Raw genomic sequence first — 18,524 nt, forward strand, 5'->3', positions numbered from 1 at the left:
CAGTGCAATGGGAAAATCTGGGTTTGGGAGACTCACAAACCCCCCAATTTAAATCTAGTTCTGAGTACCTAATCCAGGTGACTTCACCTCTCCATGCCTCACTTTCTTCCTCTGTAAAGTGGGCCTGTCATACCTATCTCCCTGGCTTGTGGTCAAGACTGATGAAATCTTGGGGCGCCTGGGTGGCTCAGTCAGTTAAGCGTCTGACTTCGACTCAGGTCATGATCTCGCGGCTCGTGGGTTCTGTGTTGACAGCTCAGAGCCTGGAACCTGCTTCAGATTCTGAGTCTCCCTCTCTCTCTCTGCTCCTCCCCAGCTCATGCTCTGTCTCTCTTTGTCTCTCAAAAATAAACATTAAAAAAAAAAAAAAAGACTAATGAAATCTCCCAAGAGGTTGAGCATAGAGTTGGTGTCCAACAAATGTCAGATCCACGACCCACCATAGCTACATCTCCCGCCTCCAGCCCTGGCCCCGCCCCCTCAGAAGGTCACAACTGGCTTTTCATTGTTAAAGAATGAATCCAGGAAATGGCCTGGGGGAGACCTGGGCTCTTCACTGTTAAACACAAGCTGTGAATTCAGTTATCCCTAGAGCATTTCCACGGGTGGCTCCTTCCATGGCTAAATGCAAAAATCATCAATGAACTGGCCACTTATATTCTTTAACGTTTATTTATGAGCAGTTAAAGAAACAGGTTCTACAGCTTGAGTCCCCACTGCTCCATTGACTCGTCTCACAACGCTTGAGCAGTTACTTTACTTCTCCATGCCTCAGTTTCCCCATAACACACAGAGAATCACGTGTCCCATCACGCAGAGTTGTGGCAAAAATAAATCCATTAATACAAACGAAGAGCCCAGCACATGGTAAGCGCTCGAAAAATGCTAGTTATTAGTACTGTGTGGAAGGGTTCGACCTGTTAATAATTAACAAAAAGGAAATCAATGGGGATAATGAATAAGTACCTCAAAAGAGAATAATTTAAATATCAAAGTACTGAGAGAGGCCCTTAGGAAAGCTTACGAAGCCCTCAAGCATTTTTACAAAAATGACCCTCTTTATAGCTGCCCCACCGGAATCTAATAAGAAGCGAAGGTTGTCCTAAGGGACCGTTATATCATCTTGTCAGAAAAATTCCGCCACAAAGAGGAAATGGGGTGCATTCTTTGCTCATTCTAAAAATTAGTGCGCTATTTTAATTACAATAAAACAATGTTAAACACAAGATACAATTTACTTGCTTCCATTACATTTGGCTTCATGTTTCAGTGACAGGCTGGTCTCTCATCCAAGAGGATGACACATGGGGTTGACGTTGATCAGACATGGAGCAGAAGTCCAGACGGGTGGCTGAAAACCTGTGTGGCACAAATACCCGTGTGGCTGGAGAGAGGGGTCCAGGCCAGGGGAAGACTGGAAGCAGAGACCTTCCTTCTCTCTTTCGATCAATAAATATTGTGCCAAATACTGGTCTAGATGCTTAGGATACAGTCATGAACAAATAGACAAAAGTTCCCAGCATCTTTTCTCCAGCCACAGCCCACCCTCTGGCCTATCTTCCCCATCTCCACCACACCTCCTTCTCCCCATCCGCTCAGACACTGCTCCAGTGCCACCTCTTCCAGGAAGTCCTCCCTGATTGCCCCAGGGTGGGGGGAGAGAATCTAACTTTCCACTTAAAACCACAGAGACAATTTCATCTTTTTTTTATATAAAAATAGACAAATAGGCAAAAAAAAAAAATCCCAGCCTTCATGGACTTGCAGTCTAACTGGTGAGAGAGAGAAGGGGGAAGCTGGGAACCACAGACATGCTAAATAAGTAAATGATGAAACACGTAAGAAGGAGCTAAGTGTTCTAGAAAAAGAAAACGGGGGGGGGGGGTTGGGGTGTGCCTGAGCAGAGGTAAGCAGGGAAGGCCTGGTTGAAAAAATGGTGTTTAAGAAGACCAGAAGGAATAAAAAAGTGAGCCATGAGACTGTATGGGGAGAAGCATTGCAGACAGAGGGAACAGCAATTCAGAGACGCCAGTATGTCTTGTGTGTTCAAAGGAACTGCCTGGAGGTCTGTGTAGCTGCAGAAAAGAGGCCACGGGGTCGGATTTCACAGAGGTTCTTAGGCTATTGGTTCTCCTCTGGATCCATGGGGGGGGGGGGCCAGGTGCTTGAGCAGGGACACCTGCTACGACATCTGTATGGACTGGAGAGGGAAAAAGAAAAGCAGGGAACTTAATGCAGCTGTCCGAGGTGAAGCCACAGCTGGCTCCCCCTAGAGGGCAGCCGAGGTGGTAGTAGGAAGTAGCCGGTTTCCAGACACATCTGAAAGGTCTAACCAGTAGGCTTTGCTGGTGGATTATATGAGGGCTGTGACAGGAAGGAGTGGGATAATTCCTGGGTTCTTGGTTTGGGCCAGTTTGGGCTCAGGCCTGGAGCCTAGGTGAGTTCCCCAAACTGAAGTGCCACCACCCAGCTGGGTCAAGGGTGCAGTGAGTGATGGGGGTCAGTGTCTACCATGATATGGCCACCCACCATGTGCAGCCTGGAAACACTGATAACCGCACACATTGAGTGGGGGCTTTCGGTGGGGGGGGGTGGGGGCTGTGCTATGCTCGAACGGTTTCGTTAACGCTTGCAACAATCCTGTGACATAGGCATGATCAGTCCTGTTTAAGAGAGGAGGGACCCTCCCCACCCCGCCACCCAAAGCCTAGAGACGTCACTAGACAAAGCTCACCCAGCTGGTAAATGGCAGAATTCGGACATGTATGGATGTGGCCTGACTTATAGTCTGTGTCCTGAGCCGCTGTGTGGTGCAGCCCCTCCCCACCGCAGGCAGGTCATTTCTCCTCTTTGACGGCTGTCATATTAAAGAGAGGACCCCGAGGGGTCCAGCTGTAGCATTTTCTATGCTATGACATCAGGAGTCAAGGGACTCGGATGCTGGTGGTCATGGATTTTCTGCCAACTGACCCTGGGGACCTTGGGAACCTTGCTTCCCTCATAGGGCTCAGTTTCTCACCTGGACTAGATGGTCTCTCCAGGCCTTTTCTGCTCAAAATCCCTCTTTCTGTATGACTACAGCTTTTTCCAGAAAGTTCCAGAGGGGGCACCATGGATCCTTTCACAATGAGCAATGGATCACACCACCCCGTACACAGAAAACACTCAGGCCTGTCCCCTGCCGGTCGCCCTGCAGACCAGCTGGCTGTAGAAGTGACAGAGAGACAGAGGCTTGGTGGCACTCTCAAACTCGCCCCGCACCGTGCCTGCTGAGCCCCCACCTGCACTCCCTTCCTCTCTCCCGTTTTCCCTTAATCAGACGATCAGAAACCACTCCAAAGTCAGGGCTTCCTTCCAACCTCCATGAAGTCTGCAAATGCAAGCTACTGGGGCACCCTCCACGACGCACCTACGACAGTCACACGCCTCGTCTCAGCCGGCCCTCTCAACAACTGGGGAGAGAGAGTCGTTTTATCCCCACCGGTGCTAGTGAGGTGAGGCCACTGCACAGGCGGGTGTAGCAGAGGGTCCAAAGTCAGGGCTTTGGGAAGGAGCTGGGGAAGGCAACCCTGCAGCCAGGCCCAGAGCCCAGGGCCCTTGGCAATAGCGTTCCACCTCCCTCCACCCAATACCCAGCTCTGGGCAAACTCACCCGCATCTTTTCGCCAGCCACACCCCACCCTCTGGGTTACCTTCCCCAGCTCTACCACACCTCCTTCTCCCTATCCCCTCAGACACTGCTCAAGTGCCACCTCCTCCAGGAAGTCCTCCCTGATTGCCCCAGGGTGGGAGAGAGAGAGAGAGAGTCTAACTTTCCACTTGAAACCACAGAAACAATGTCACGTCTTCTTTTTTAAATAAAAATTGTATATATTTAGGGTGTACGACATGATTTGATATATGCGTGCACAGTGAAATGATCACTACAGTTAAGTGAATGAACGTGTCTCCTCACCCTGTGTGTGTGTGTGTGTGTGTGTGTTTATGTGTGTGTGTGTGGACCACCTGGCATGGCATCTACTCTCTTAAGTATTTCTGGGATTCGTGATGGTGTTACTACTGTAATCATCATACTGTACATCAGACCTCTAGAATTATCTACCACCATTTCCAGAAAGTTCCAGGGGGGAACCATGGACTCTTTCAGAATGTGTAATGGCTCACACTACCCTCTACACAGAAAACACTCCGCACCTGCCCTTTACCCCTTGACCAACATCCCCCTTCCCCCACCGGCCGGCCCTGGTAACCATCGCTCCACTCTCTGCTTCTGTGTTCTGTGCGTCTCCGGATCCCACGCACGAGTGTCTTCTTTCTATGTCTGCTGATAGACGCTTTCAGCTTTGATTTTTAGGATATGAGCCAGAGGCAAAGTGTGTTCTGTAACAACGTGGGCCTGAGTTCACATCCCACCCCTGCCGTCTCTTTGCTGGCAGCCTGGGTCAGGATACGGTCTGGGTGTCCTTTTCTTCTTGAGGCTTCCGGGGGACTTCAAGTAACTGATCAGTTTTAAGGATAGTGCGGGTTGTGGCAGCTACTGAGACCGGAGTACTTTCTACCAGCTGGGCACTGCCCCTACATGTTCCATCCTGGTGGCCGCCCTGGGACCGGAGTTCTACCAGGAAACCCGTTTGGCAGGAGAAGAGACTGAGGCATGGTGTCAGAGCAACATGCGCGAAGCTTCCTGCCTCCTCTCCTTTGCTGGGTGGCTCTGGACAAGTCACTGAACCACTCTGGTCTTGGACAAGTTATGTCCACACTGCTTGTGTGCCCTGGTTTCCTTCTGGAAAATCTGGTGTGTAGAAATACTCAGAAACAGATGGGGGAGTTTTTAATTCATTATCACCTTCCTCATCACTACTCATTACAAGTACAGCCTTGCCCAAAGAGATAAGAGGTGCTCAGTCAACGTTCAACAAAGGAGAGAGGAGGGGCACCTGGGGGGGGGGTCGTCTCAGTCAGTTAAGTGTCCAACTTCAGCTCAGGTCATAATCTCACAGTTCACGAGTCTGTGAACTGTGCTGTGCTGACAGCTCAGAGCCTGGAGCCTGCTTCGGATTCTGTGTCTCCCTCTCCCTCTGCCTCTTCCCCACTCATTCTCTCTCTCTCTCTCTCTCTCTCTCTCTCTCTCTCTCTCTCTCTCAAAAATAAATAAAACACTTTAAAAAAAACAAAGGAAGGAGGAAAGGTAGGCAAGAAGGAAGGAGTACGTGAATGAATGAATGAATGAATGAATCAGTATCACCCACCCAGAGAAAGCTCTGGAATGCAGAAGGGGACAAGAGGGTGTGAAGTGTATTTAAATGATCCACCTGAGAATAGATGGAGCCTGTGGATGCAGAAGAAACAGAAGACCCACATCACCGTAGCCACATAACCCTCCACCCCTCGGCTGACGTCTCCATTCAACCCCCAGAGCACGAGTCTTAGAGCCATTTGTGCCCTGATGGATGGTGATGCCGATGGAAATGTCAATTGATCATAATTGGTCCATAAATGGACCCCATAACACAAGCTATCGCTTTCAGACCCCAGGGAGGTGTTATTAATATTTCTAATTTATGGGCTCATTTGAGGAGTCATCAGGGATGACAAACCTAATAAATCGTGGGTTAAAAGGACTCCAGACACCAGTGCATGGGGCCTGCCGCACGATGGGTGGTAGCTGCTGAACTTTTGAGACAATCATAGCAACTGTCACCAGGGAGACGGGCTGCCAAAGGGAGTCTGGAGTTGGCGGCAGTGACAGCTGGAAGCAGATTATCAAGAAAGGACAGCATTTCCTAGCCCAGCCGGGGCGGGCGGGGGAAGGAATTGCTAAGCATTGTGCACCTACTGTGTGCAGGCACTGTATTTGCACCGCCTCACTGAGCCATCCCAAAACATGCATATGTGGCTGCTGTCCTCATCCCCGTTTTACAGACAAGGAAGGCAAGGCTCAGAAGAAGTCACTCGCTCAGTTAACAATTAAGCTGGGACTCAGAGGCAGGCGGTACCCACTCAACGGTCCACACTCTTAATCGTTGCACTCTTCTGGCCACCGGCTCCAATGGCCCCATTCCACAGAGGAGGAGACTGAGCCCCAGGGATGCACCCACGTGCAAGCCCGTCAGCAACAGACCTGGGATGAAGGAAAACTCTAGCATCTCAGTGTCTGTTCGCTCATGCTCGGTGAAATGTTTCCCTGACTCTCCGGCACTTTCCCTCTGTTCTAATCTCGGCTCTTTCCGCCCCCTTCAATGCATGTGTCACCTGCCGTGCTAGCGTTTATTTGTCTGAATCCCAGCGTGCTCGCATTCATGAGCTGAGAGTTTGAACTGTTCAATTTTATAGCAACCTGATGAAGATGTGAACTTGGACTTGCAGGCCACGGGCTCTACCCATAGTTCAACGGCATGGTCTTCCCAGTGGTACCGGACTAACCAAAGTCCGCTTACTAAAACTCTCCCCCAGCCACACTCCCCGATTCCACCGGTCAGAAGGAGGGGGTATCACCTACGTTTGCACCTGCACAGGCTTTCCCTGTCCCAGAAGCTGACCAGCCGCTCTCACGTGGACATATTCCTGATGGGTTACAGGCTTTGGGTCTCACCTTGACCCTGTGCATCTCTGCTTCAGCGTATTATGTGTTCATAATTAAGTCTGTCACCAAAAAGTCCATCTCACTTCCTTTCTCTGGGTTTTTAGGGGTGTAGCTCCCAACTATGAGCTATAGTGCAGGCTACTGGTTGTGTACCCCATATTCATGCTTCCCTTCTTCTTACCAACAGAATCCTGATTTTACTCATGGTGGCAATGTTCCCAGGTTTTTAAAGACTGCATTTCCTAGTCCTGCTTGTAGCTAAGGTGTGGGGGTGTGGAGGAGCGGGGGTAGTGTTAATGAGATGAAAGAGAAAGTCATTGTATGAGGTTCCTTCCAGAAAAGCTCCTGAGGAGGGCTGACCCAGCTTGAAGACTGGTCCTTTTTCCCTTCTGCCTGGAATTTGAACCTGATGTCTGGAACCCCAGCAGCCGGATTGGACTGTGAGGCAACCTTGACAATGGAAGACCATACTAAGGTAGTGGACCCTGATGACAGTGAGTCTGCCAACACAGCACTGGCCTGACAACCCCAGAGCTCCATTAACACGCCAGAAAAAAATAAACTTGTATTTTTTTCAGACATGTATTTCTGGGACTCCTGGGACTTCTGTACTCCTGGGTGGCTCAGTCAGCCGAGTGTCTGACTTTTGATTGTGGCTCAGACCATGATCCCAGAGTCCTGGGATCGAGCCCCGCTTTGGCGTCGAGCTCCACACTGCGCATAGAGCCTGCTTGAGATCCTCTCTCCCTCTGCCCCTCCCCTCATACTTGTGCTAAATAAATAAAAAAATATTTTTTAAAAGACACGTATTTCTATATTCTGTGACACACGGCCAAACATGCTGCACACTGAAGCACTAACACACTCATGTGCATTCACTGGGCACCTGCTGTGTGCACTGTATCCACTGTGTAGTAGAAAAAGAGCGAGCCACAGCCCTCGCCTTCGACGGCCTCCCAGCTCAAGGGCTCCCACGAGTAAACCATGAGAGGAGAGCGGTGTCAAAGGAAAAACCCAGAGAGCTGTCCTTGGTACAAACACTTGATTGAGCGAGAAACAAACTGTGAGCAGGGACACTTCAAACCCAAAACTGGCCTGAAACTCAAAAGCATGACGTTACAGGGATGGCTTCCAAAGCGGAAGTGAGGAAGGGGTTCAACCCTTACAGTGATGGGTTATGACAGTGGGGTTTCCGGAAGGCAGGGGTGTGTTTAAAAGTAATGATCTTACACCATTTTAGGAGGATGGCTGACATTTCTTTTAGGACCGTCAGAGACGTTTACAAGAAATAACCCACGTTAATTTTGCTCGCGTTCGTGAAATGAGCGAGAGTCGGCCTGGCTAACGTGGCATCGACGTTTTTGTCCGCTTGAGGGCTTTTTAAGCCTGGTCTGCATTTTAGTCTAGCAGCGGGAGGTTTGGAGAGCTGAGGGACACAGCGTACAAAGGGCGGGGCACGCCGTAGCCCAGGAGGGCAGAGAAAGGCACCCAAATAGCGTGCTGCACGCCCAAGAACAAGGAGTCACTGGGGGAGGTTTGAGGCAGACGATGGAGAGTGTGTTTGCCAGGCTGAAAGGTTTGGATCCTCCCCCATCCACACCCAGGCATTCACTTACACGTGCACGGCACACACATGAACGCACGCACACATGCACACACGGACGCACACACAAATGCGCGCGCGCACACACACGCACACAGGAACACACGCGCGCGTGCACGGCACACACATGCACGCGCACGTGGACACGCATGAACGCACGCGTGTGTGCGCATGCACGCAGACGCACGCACGCACGCACGCACGCACGCACGTGCGCCCACAGACTGCAGGCGTCCTGAACCTCTGGCGGTTCGCCCTGCCACCCAGGCTCCCGCCTGCCCCCTGGCCGTTTGCTCGGACCGTCCCCTCCCTTTGGGAACGCCCCCACCCCCACGCCGGAAGCGGGACTGGAGGCGCCCCAACCTCTCGGGCTGGGCTGCCACCTTCTCTCACAACACGTCTCCTCACGATCTTCGCCAAGACTTCACGCCTTCCCCTGGTTTTCGTGCTGCCGCCACGGGCAGTTTTTTCTTTGCCTCCGCTGAGGTCCCTCAGGGTTCAACACCTTGGGTTTGAAGTTCACCGATGTAGCAAAAACCCTGTGGCTACGTTTTATCCAGGAGCAGGAACGCGTTGCCTCCACAACCGTAACCTCTTCTTGTTCAGGTCAAGGGCCTAGTTCGCGGTCGGCTTGGAAAACGCCAGCGAGGCCGTCAGGAGACCAGGCGCCGGTCCTTCGCGATGCTTATCAGTCGTTTGAGGGGGACACACAGGTTGTGCCGCTCCTCAAAGCGGTGTCCATTCGCATCCCGGCCCCATCCTGGGAAGGGTTGGAAGAGACTTCTCTGAAGCCAGACAACCCGGCACGGACTTCCAAGGACGAAAGGGATCAAGAAGCCAGGGCAGGGGAGAGGAGGCCCGGCGCTCTCTAACATCCAAGAAGCCAAGTGGGTTTCTTCACCTCCGGCCCCGGAGCCGCAGAGAAGTCAGAAATACAACCACCTGCACGTGGTCAGGACGACACTGAGTGGAAACTGGGGAGAACACCACCTAGTTGCCGGGCGCCTGGGGGGCTCAGTCGGCTGAGCGTCCGACGTCGGCTCGGGTCACGATCTCGCGGTGTGTGGGCTCGAGCCCCGCGTCGGGCTCTGTGCTGACGGCTCGGAGCCTGGAGCCCGCTTCCGGTTCTGTGCCTCCCTCTCTCTCTCTGCCCCTCCCCCACTTGTGCTCTGTCTCTCAAAACCAAATGAATGTTTTAAAAAAAAAAAAAAAAAAGAGAAACGAAAACTACCCAGTTTCCTCAAGAGGAGTTGTTCGGGCTTGGTGGTCTGAGAAGAATTTCGCTGTGGGTTCTCCTAAGAAAACATCACGTGAGCCTCAGCAAGAGCCGATTCCTCAGGGGAGTTCTGGGGACAACTGTCCATCTCTTTCGGGATGTGACGTTGACAGCAGACAGTTTGAAGTCACAGGCTGCATAAGAGCCGGTCTGTGGCATAGACATTTGCTACCTGCTGAAGGAAGACCTAAGGGCGTTAATAATCCAGTGAACCAGCCTCTTCGTGAAGAGAAGCTAAACGAACCCCTGAGGGAACATCGGTGGGAATACTTGTGGAAAGTATGTGGGAATACCTGAGGGAGTACCTACAGGAACGCCTGTAAGAATACCTGTGAGGAAACCTGTGACAATGCCTATGGGAATATCTGTGAGCATACCTGTGAGGATACCTGTGGGAATACCTGTGAGGATACCTATGAGTAGACCTGTGAGAATACCTGTGGGAATATCCGTTTGAATATCTGTGAGGATACCTGTGGGAATACCTGTGACGATACCTATGAGGATACCTGTGGGAATATCTGTGAGCATACCTGTGAGGATACCTGTGAGCATACCTGTGAGGATACCTGTGGGAATACGTACGAGGAGACCTGTGAGAATACCTGTGGGGACACCTGTGGGAATATCTGAATATCTGTGAGCATACCTGTGAGGATACCTGTGGGAATACCTGTGGGAATACCTGTGAGGAGACCTGTGGGAATACCTGTGAGGAGACCTGTGAGGATACCTGTGGGAATACCGGTGAGGAGACCTGTGAGAATACCTGTGGGAATACCTGTGAGGAGACCTGTGAGAATACCTGTGGGAATACCTGTGAGAATATCTGTTGGAATATCTGTGAGCATACCTGTGAGGATACCTGTGGGAATATCGGTTGGAATGCCTGTGAGCATATCTGTGAGGATACCTGTGAGAATACCTGTGGGAATACCTGTGGGGATACCTGTGGGAATATCTGTGAGCATACCTGTGGGGACACCTATGAGGAGACCTGTGAGAATACCTGTGGGAATATCTGTGAGCATACCTGTGGGAATACCTGTGAGGATACCTGTGGGAATACGTATGAGGAGACCTGTGAGAATACCTGTTGGAATATCTATTGGAATATCTGTGAGCATACCTGTGAGAATACCTGTGAGGATACCTGTGAGAATACCTGTGGGAATACCTGTGGGGACACCTGTGGGAATATCTGTTTGAATATCTGTGAGCATACCTGTGAGGATACCTGTGAGCATACCTGTGGGAATATCTGTTGGAATATCTGTGAGGATACCTGTGGGAATACATATGAGGAGACCTGTGAGAATACCTGTGGGAATACCTGTGAGCATACCTGTGGGAATATCTGTTTGATTATCTGTGAGCATACCTGTGAGGATACCTGTGGGAATACCTATGAGGATACCTGTGGGGATACCTGTGGGAATACCTGTGAGGAGACCTGTGGGAATACCTGTGAGGAGACCTGTGGGAATACCTGTGGGGATACCTGTAGGAATACCTGTGAGGAGACCTGTGGGAATACCTGTGGGAATACCTGTGAGGAGACCTGTGAGAATACCTGTGGGAATACCTGTGAGAATACCTGTGGGAATATCTGTTGGAATATCTGTGAGCATACCTGTGAGGATACCTGTGGGAATATCGGTTGGAATACCTGTGAGGATACCTGTGAGAATACCTGTGGGAATATCAGTTGGAATGCCTGCGAGCATATCTGTGAGGATACCTGTGAGGATACCTGTGAGCATACCTGTGGGAATATCTGTTGGAATACCTGTGGGAACAGCTGAGGGAATGCCTGTGGGAATAATGTCGTAGTCCATCAAGCTAAGCCATAATTTTTTTAGTTTAAAAGTTTTTCAAAGTACATTTTACAAATCTCCCAAGAAGGCCTTAGAAAAAAACCCCAATTCTGAACCCCAGACACCTAATGGTAAGCAAATACCACCTCCTGGTGAGTCCCCCAAATGGCTCAGTAGGAAAATGTAGCCCTGAGTGACTGAATGAGTAAATGCAATTCACAGGTTGTTGAATAAAAGCCAACTCAATGTTGGAGGACATCTGCCAAAAATGACAATTGGGGGTTGGAGCAGTTCATTCTGAGCCATTTTTTCCTGACAGTAATGAGGCCATTCCTGATTCGTGACAATAAAACCGAGTCATCTGCATAGAAAAGACTTTTAACTTTCTGTTCCTCATAGCAAAGGGCAATTCATTCAGCTCATCCAAAAATTCTTTCAAGCCATAAACTACCTGTTAAAGGGTGAGATTGTAACCGATCCTACCCTAAAGACAAGGGATCAGAGTGTGTGACTCTCATGCTGTTCTGGAAATTGAGGTCTGGTTCATGGGGACACAGTTCCCCCTAGGCCATCCCTCACCCTGCTCTAAGGTGCAGGCTCTGTAGAAGTGCCCGTGGCAGGATGGGGATTAATATTGAGTGTCTGGAGTCTAGCCCATAATTGGTTTCCCTCCACATAATTAGTTTCCCTCCACTGAGTCAAAGGCCAAAATCAGTCATTGCTGTTGCAATTTTTATATTGTTCCTGACAAATTTTTGCACAAGTAGCATAAAAAGGTCAAGAGTGTGGAATAAATGTGCTGAAAACCCAAGGGCTTCCTCCTACAAAATATCAGCCCGAGAAACCCAGACTTGCAATTTATAAAAGAAGAAATCGACAGATGGTTAAGTTGGAATATCAGGTAAACCAATCAGTCAATCATTTGAGGGGAAACACAGGATGGACCTTTACAAAGTAGAATAATCTACCCTTTGGGTCCATCCAGACAAGCCACACGCGTAGAATTAAGGAAAGCAGCAACCCGGCTATTGAATGCTTGAAATGTGGTGAGTCCCAAACTGAGATGAGCCACAAGTATCAAATACACAAACTTAGCACCAAAAAAAAAAAAAAAGTAAAATATCTCGGAAATAATAGTATCTGATTACATGTTGAAATAATACGTGAATATGTTGGATGAGTAAAATATGCTATGAAAAGTAATGCTATTATATGTGACTACTAGAGAATTTTAAATCACTTGCATGCACACTGTGGTAGACATCTCCAGGGTGGCCCCCAATATGCCTTTCCTTCTGGCGTTCACACCCGTGTGTGGTCCCCTCCCATATTGTGTGAGGATTGATCTGTGTGCCCAACAGAACAGGTCAGGAGTAATGGCATGTCATTCCAAAGTCAGGTTACAAAAGACCCTGCAAATTTTGCTTTGGTCTCTTCCTTGATGCCAATCTCTCTCTTCTCTCTCTCTCACTCTCTTTCTCTCTGTCTCTCTCCACTAATTCCAGAGGAATTTACCTTCTATGTTGTAAGCAGCCTCATCTAGTGAGGAACTAAGGCCTGCAGCCAACATCCATGGAGGTGAACCACCTTGGAAGCAGGTCCTCCGGCCATAGTCCAACCTTCAGATGGACTGCAGCCCAACCCACATCTTGCCTACAGCCATGTGACAGACCCTAAGCCGGAATCACCCAGCTAAGCCATCCCTGGGTTCCTGATCCTCAGAAACTGTGTGGCATAATAAATATTAAGTCTCATGTAATTTATTATACAGCAATAGATAGCTAACACATGCATTATAGTTCTATGGAACAGCACTGATCTCAAACAAAACAAAGCAATAACAACAAAAATAACAGTAAGTCTGTAGAGCAGAGGTGCCTAACCCTGACTGCACGTTAGGATCACCTGGAGAACTTGTTAACCTTCCCAATGCCCCAGGCTCACCCCAAAACAACTGAATCAGGGCCTCTAGGGTTAGAGCCTAGGCCCTGGTATTTCCTAAAAGTTGCCCAGGTGATGTTAGAGTGCAGCCAGTGTTGAGACCACCGCTCTGAGGAAATGTTTCTCCAATGTCATGGTGCTTAATTCTGCATCTCACCCAGGTCTCGGCCACTCCCATCAGAGTCCCTAGAGCTGTTAGAAATGCCAAGTCCCAGGCCCCAACCCAGGTGTCCTGAATCAGAGTCTGCATTTCAATATGTCCCCCAGGGAACTGGATACACACTGCAGTTTGAGAAACTCTGATATAGGACATTGGTTCAGAACTGGTGTTCAGAAACCTCACAGGAGTCAGCAGTGTGAACCTGACCTCCCATAAGCTTTTACTCAGCCTGAAGTTGTACCTACACTCCCTCACTAAGGGATTCAGACATAACTGGTGTGGGCAGGGCTCAGCCAGGGAGAGTTTTGTGAAAGGTCCTCCCCACGGGATCCTAAGCTGTGGCCGAGGTTGAGAGGCACTGCCCGAGGGTGGTGACACAGGAGGTGCCCTTAGCTGCCTCTCGATCTGTCTTTCCCGGGCTCTTCCCATCCTCTGTACTGTCACCATGCCAATGGGAGTCAGGAGTTTCAAAAAAATGTATTGTTTCCATTCAACACAAAGCACATGCAAGCCAGCTGCCCAGCCTAGAACTTACCTGCAGACACAGCAATTTCTTCCAACCTTAGAGAGAGAACTTGCCATGTGGGTCTTACCTGGAACCCATGCGTATATCTCAGCCCCGTGCTTTCCCAGGGGAGGGAGTTCCAAGAGTGCTGCGCAATGATCAGCCATGCTCACCCGCATCACATCTATGAGAACTATCCCCACACGATGCCTCACTTCCGTACGGCGAGATCCAAACTTCATAATAGTGATTGTGGTTGTCCCCAGAGCCCCTCTCCACACATCACCTCACTCCCCTGGCCACAGTTTAAGAATCGTATTATTTCTTAGCCCATTTGCTTTCTTGTTGCTTACTTACAGTCTTGATCAAACCAAGAACTACAACAACAAAACCCACATTTACCCAAGTCAAAATGAGCCAACAAAGCCAATTTTAATTTGCCAACAACCCGTTGACAAGGGATGAGAAGGTACACCCAAGGCATCTCTTGGTGTTTTAAGAGATTCTCAAAAAAGCAATTTCCACAAATGAGAAAGTCCCACTCCGCTCTAGGCAATACCCCCCATCCTTTGAGGTACAACCGTGAGCTCTAATAGCCTTGGGCACAGCAATGCCCATGGTTGATATGGGAGGAATATTATCACTTTGTCCCTGCCTGAAAATCACCTTCCTAAACATAGTAATAAACAAGACAAACTAACTGTAATACAATTTACAGTAATTATTTTATCTACTTGTCTGCTTGCTAATGGCATCTCCTCTCTGATCTATAACCCTATCAGGTAGGGGTTCGTCTTAATATATTTCTCCTACTTAACCTCGTATCTGATGCACAGTAGGCACCAAATGAATTCTTGCTGAATGAAGGATTGATTGAAAAAATTCCCCAGATCCATGCCATGCACTAACACCCAGAAATACTAGACTCTACATCCATTGATGGATTGCTGTATTGCTGATACAGCCATCCATAAGGACATATGCTCTAAATATAGGAAGTCGTCACATATAGAGCACACCGATTCTAGAGCAGTTTGAGCAGGACCCTGCAAGCCCTATACCAACCCTGGTTATTCTGGTTTTCAGAGTTTATGATGACTGGCTTTAAATATGTGATTTAAATGAAGGATTTGACCCAAGGTCCATCCAAGCAGACTGCATATACCTGACATTGGACACGTGACTTGACAGTGGACATGTGACTTGACTTTACGCCAGGTCCAGCTTCACTGGTTGCCAAATCCCCAAGGGAGAGGGTTCTGTGGTTTGTCCTGGGTGCTAGGTGTTACCTTCCCAATTGTAGGTTCCTCTAGGATCTGCCCAGGCTGCCTGAAGGACAAGTTCTCATTCCCAAGCAAGGGGGTCTAAGTACCATGGGTGGGCTTTGAGTGCCCTCAACAGAATCCAGGGTGAAAAAGAATCAAACATGAGCTCAGAATGGCAGATGGAGGCATCTCAGTCCTCCCAGGAGTCCATGGCAAAAGCAATTTTCAAGGGAAAATAGTGCGAGGATGGGGGTGGGGCAGGGCATCCGCTGAGTACTCCCAATCCTCTCACCAGAGCATCCGCACGACAGACGACCTTCATGTCATTGTCCCCGATCACTCAGCCCTTATAAACCTAGCCCACAGAACAAGGGCCCTCTTCTGCTCAGGAAGCTAGCACCACAGAATCCCAAATACACAGAGGGCTAGACCCAGAAAAATTGCTCTGGAGGGAAGTTAGGGCGGAAGCCTCTAGGACCTCAAATCTCTCAAGTGCCAACCCACTGAGGTCTCCATAGAGATGCTTCTTTCAGAGTTCCTTCTAAAAACTCAGAATTTTAGAGGCACCAGGGTGGCTCAGTAGGTTAAGCCTCTGACTCTTGATGTCAGCTCAGGTCACCATCTCGCAGTGCGTGGAATCAACTAGTGCATCAGGCTCTGTGCTGACAGTGCAGAGCCTGCTTGGGATTCTGTCTCCCTCTCTCTGCCTCTCCCTCCCCTCTCAAGACAAATAAACTTTTAAAAAAATAATAATAAAATAAAAAATAAAAACTCAAAATTTTAAAATAACTCCAGGGGGTAGTGGAGAGTGGCAGAAAGAGGTTGGGTTTGGGTGACAGAAAGGTTAGGTCCAAGCCGTGACTCTGCCGCTTGCTAGCAACTAACAGAGAGACCTTGAGTGAGTCACTTCCCTCATCAGGCTTTAATCCCTTTGAATCACGACTCTCCTCCCCACGGAGGCTGTGAGCAAAGAGGCGGTAATGCAGTGATGACTTTGGAAAGGGTCCCGCTGTCCCCCCGTGAGACATGTCAGAGCCGTCCAAAGATGGGGGACACTCGGACACGGTGCTTCCTTCCTTCCGTCCTTCCTCTCTTCCTCCTTTCCCCGAATCACAGTGGGGGCCTTGTCAGTTGCACACCCCTCCTTGCACAACCTCCCATTTGACCCACCCCCCCCCCCACTACCGGAAGCAGACCCTGCCAGCCTCTCCCCAGTAGCAGTCACCTGTCTTCCTCCTATCAATCAGACCCCAGTTTTGTCCAGGAACTGAGCTGTTTCCTGACTGACCAGGAAAGGTGGCCCCGGCACAGTCCCAGGAAATGAACCCTGAATAATTTCATCTGTCGTGGTCATTTCATTCTTTCTGGCAGTGATTGGTTTACGTGTGGGCATGTGACACAGTCCCAGCCAAGGGGAAATAAAGTCTCCTCTCCTCGGAGACTTCCGGGAAAGGCTTTCTTCCATGATAAAAAGAGTGGGGGAAGGCAGGCCCACTTGTGTGTGTCTGAGGCCACAAGCCTGGAGCTTCTGGAACCATCCATCTACCAGTCATGTGGGGACAAGCATGGAGACAAAAACCAGCTCTTTGGGGAAGACAGAGGAGAAACTGGAAAGTTCCCAGCCCTTGACATTGTTATCATACCTGAATTAGCCCGTCCTGGATCAGTCCTCCAACCTGTGCACACCACCAAGCCAACTAACAAACCCCCTATTGTTTAAGCCTCTCGTGTTAGGAATTTGGTTACTTACAGCTGAACTCATCCTGATACACACGCCCTCCCAGATGCCGACACACTCCGCTTATAACGCGTCTCCACTTTATCCCTGGTGTTTGCCTTCACCAGCTCTCCGATTCCTGAGCCATTGCTCACAAGAACACCTATGGTTCCGTGTTGTCTTGGGGGGGGGGGGGAGGGGGCGCTGAAATTCAAATCCAAGGAACCTAAAGTACCTTCCCTCACCTGGCCACTCGCTAGCTCGCCATCCTGTTTTGTCTTATTTACAACATGAGCATGGATGGAAATGATGTCAGGCATTTAGTTACCATCTCTGTTCTCAAAGTAAGCTCCAGGGGAAGAGGGAGGCTGTCGATTTGGATCCCAACTCTCATTCCGGCACCGCAGTCACGGTCTGGCACGTCAGAGCAGGTGCTTGAAAAATGTTTGATGGATGCGTAAATGAACAGATGGCTCCAGCCCACTTTTCCAGCACGTTCTTCCTAAATACCTCTTCAGAAGATGAAATCCTTCTCCCATCAGTGAAACTAGTCATGGCACACGATGCAGGGTCCCTTGATTTGTCTGCGTGTTTTAGAATAGAATAAATGGGGGAGCTCGTGTGCGATGACTCCCCTGCCTGTCTCCTTCTTTCCTCCACGTTACAGCATCCTTTGATCCAAACGGCCACCCAATCTCTGACTCCTCTGAAGTCCTACTAGATCTCCCACCCCCGACCCCCCACCACTTTGAAGTTTGTCTCACTGGCGCAGGTCCAGCCATGTTCTTTCCTCCCCCACCCCCAAATGTGAGTCCCTCAGGGCAGAGTCTTGGTCTCGGGCATCTACGTGTCCCTCGTGGGTGGCACACGGGTTTGTGGGATGAACACAGTGTGAATGCCAGGGCTGTGGCTAGCCTTGGGGGCAGTGGGTTGGAAGGAGACCACAGGGGGGCTTCCTTAACCTGCTGGGGAGTGAGGCTTACCCCAGAGAGAGGCAAAATATAAGGGAATCAGAGGAGGTGCTAAAAATGACAGGTGTAACTCAGGCAACTTCTCTCTCTGGGACTCGGCTCATCAGTACAATAACATGCTTGGATCAAATGGTCTCCGGGGATTATGGCAAGGGGAGCAGGGTTTTAGAGCAGGACCGACCTGGGTTTCAACACTGCTTCTGCCACCTTGCCGCGTAGCCTCACACCCCCACCGCTCCACCTCTCTGGACGCATCTCCTCAGCTCCAAAATGGCGTGAATGAAACCCGCTCGATGGAGCTATTGGGTGGATTAAACAAGGCAGTGAGTGCACAGCTTCCAGCTCCTGGCCTCTCCTCCTCTCCTTGCTGCCTCTGCTGCTTCGGCCCCTGATGTGCCTGTCCTCACCCTTGACCAGTTACCGCAAGTGCCCCCACACATTTCTTTGCCCCAAGTGGAGGGGAAGACGCCCTCCCAATCAATGACTCCTTCAGCCCGCCAGCGCTGGCCTGACCGCTGTGGGACCCTGGCCTCCTGACCATAAAGGTAGACAGCAGGCATTTTACAGTGCATTCACCAGGCTGGTTCATTTTCCTCCTGGCACAGGGAGAAATCCATTTCCCCATACCACCACCACCCCCGCCCTCGCCCCTTGCATCTAAGCAGGGTCATGTGACTCATTCTGGC

General features: G+C 50.0%; 1 long non-coding RNA gene across 2 annotated transcripts; it reads right to left on the minus strand.

Annotated features, from left to right (window-relative positions):
- Positions 1-701: 701 nt before the first annotated feature.
- LOC122240455 lies at positions 702-6,558 on the minus strand. Of its 2 annotated transcripts, none has more exons than XR_006220223.1 (3): positions 6,500-6,558; positions 1,252-1,359; positions 702-917 (listed from the first exon to the last, which is right to left on the minus strand). It is a non-coding gene; the product is annotated as an uncharacterized LOC122240455 (long non-coding RNA). The 2 variants fall into 2 exon arrangements; XR_006220224.1 differs by lacking the exon at positions 6,500-6,558 and adding an exon at positions 3,020-3,101.
- Positions 6,559-18,524: the final 11,966 nt, after the last annotated feature.

This window comes from Panthera tigris, chromosome B4, assembly GCF_018350195.1.
Source record: "Panthera tigris isolate Pti1 chromosome B4, P.tigris_Pti1_mat1.1, whole genome shotgun sequence".
NCBI classification, from domain to species: Eukaryota; Metazoa; Chordata; class Mammalia; order Carnivora; family Felidae; genus Panthera; species Panthera tigris.